The sequence below is a fragment of the Lactuca saligna genome, chromosome 2 (genome assembly GCF_052625555.1).
Source record: "Lactuca saligna cultivar CGN05327 chromosome 2, ASM5262555v1, whole genome shotgun sequence".
NCBI lineage: Eukaryota > Viridiplantae > Streptophyta > Magnoliopsida > Asterales > Asteraceae > Lactuca > Lactuca saligna.
Genome location: NC_136418.1, coordinates 164,196,349 through 164,198,463, shown reverse-complemented (window position 1 = coordinate 164,198,463; position 2,115 = coordinate 164,196,349). Strand labels below are relative to the sequence as shown.

Here is a 2,115-nt window from a genome sequence, read left to right as displayed (position 1 = left end):
TATTTTTTTATGCATTTAAAGATTAAAGTCAATTAATTAATGCACCCAATGGATGAGTCCTTTATATGTCCACTAGCTTTTCAACGTTAAATTAGAAAACAAATATCCAATAAGCTAACATTTGTTAGTCTCTTTAAATTTTTTTAAATGAATCCGTGTAATAAATGGGTTTCACACATAGTATTGTGGTATATAAAATTAAACAATGGTTACACTCCCGACAACTTTTTCATAAACCTTAAAATAAAACAGATTTATTCAATATTAATTATTTTATGTACATTTACATAAAACCATGACATAAGTATTTGTTCCTTATTCAATTTGTTTCCATCTAATGCACTCTAATAGATTTTTCCAGCCAATTATTTAGGGATCTATATCTATATATTGTTAATACTAATAATATTTAGTACTTCCGTTACATTTGAAAAATATTACTTCCCAACATTTTCTGAGACAATATATTTTTTCTGGATTTAAAGATTAAAGTCCATTAATGCACCCAATGGACGAGTCCTTTAAATGTCCACTAGGTTTTCAATATTAAACTTGAAAACATATATCCATTAAGCTAACAATCGTTAGCCTCTTGAAAAAACTTCATCTAATCCTTAACAATGCGTCAACCAAGTAAAGGACGAAAGAAGATCGAGATGAAAAGAATAAATAATATCACCAGCTTGTTGGTTGCTTTCTCCAAGAGGCATTCAGGTGTCTTTAAAAAGGCTAGTGAGATGTGCACGCTTTGTGGGGTGGAGATGGCAATTATTGTGTTTTCTCCAACTAAAAAGGTGTTCTCGTTTGGCCATCCATCTGTTCAAATGATCATAGATCGCTTCCTGAAACAAAATCTTCCTCCAAGCGCAAGGACATCTCAGCTTGTGCAGCATTACCGCAATACCAAGACCCAAGAACTCAACGCGCAGCTAACCAACTTGCTTGCTCAATTGGAAGATGAAAAAAAGACCAGTGAAGAACTTAATACGATAAGGAAAGCTAGGCAGGAAAGTTTTTGGTGGGATTCTCCAATAAAGAATCTAGGAGTAGAACAACTAGAGAAATTGAAGGTGATGATGTTGGACTTGAAGAATAACTCTATAAATCAAGCAGAGAAGATCGTTATGGCTGAGGTTGCTAACCTTACAGAGGTATTGCCCATGTGTGGCTCTACTTGGTTAGGTGGTATTGGTCCTTCGGTATGAACTTTGAAGGGCACTGGCATAGATTTTTCAAGAATCCTCATATGGTCTTAGGTTATAGATCTTTTTAGAGCGAGGCTGTTTTTGTCTTTTAGTTATTTACTATTTAAATCAAGGTCAATTAATTATAGAGTTGGACCGCTTACGCCATCCAACCCTTTCTGTAGCAACTATACATGAATGATTATAACTATCTTTCAGTTACATTTGATTAATTTAAATGAGTAGCGCAGTGTAATAACTTCAATGACGTTAACTAAACGTTCTTGTTCTTCCTGGATTTAATATAAGAAATGTTTAGTAGTTAACTGACAACAAGTTTGTTAGACATGCTTATACTTCGAAGTCTTAAGTGAAGATTATTTGGGAAGTAAAACACATAAAACACACTTTGGAAAGATATCTATATCTATATATTATACTAAAAGTCATTTGATTTAACAAACTTTCTAAACCTTTCAACTTGTGTTTTAATTAATACATTAATTTTTCAACTTTCAAACTAATTTAAGTGGGATGTGAAGTACTTTTCAATATTACCATTTTATAATTATTAATCTATTATACTTTATTTATTAATTTAAATATGGTAGTAAATTCAAAGTATAAATCAAAAGATCAAACTAAAAATAAAAAAAATATCCATATTTAAATTTTTTTGACCAAAACCTAGTAATTAAAACTCTATAATAATATTTAAAATAAACATAACTTTTTAAAAATGATAAATTGCTTTGAAAACAATAATTTATGTTTGATAATAATCATGATAAAAACTAAAAAATTATCAATCACATTATATGTAAAATTAAATTAAAAAATGTATATCTAAGTTGATTAACAATAATAATATTGAATGTAAAACTTAAATCAAAATACCAATTTAACAAAAATAAATAACCAAAAAGTTATT

At 29.2% G+C, this 2,115-nt stretch overlaps 1 pseudogene; it reads left to right on the top strand.

Annotated features, from left to right (window-relative positions):
* Positions 1-620: 620 nt before the first annotated feature.
* LOC145030328 (agamous-like MADS-box protein AGL62 pseudogene) lies at positions 621-1,205 on the top strand (annotated as a pseudogene).
* Positions 1,206-2,115: the final 910 nt, after the last annotated feature.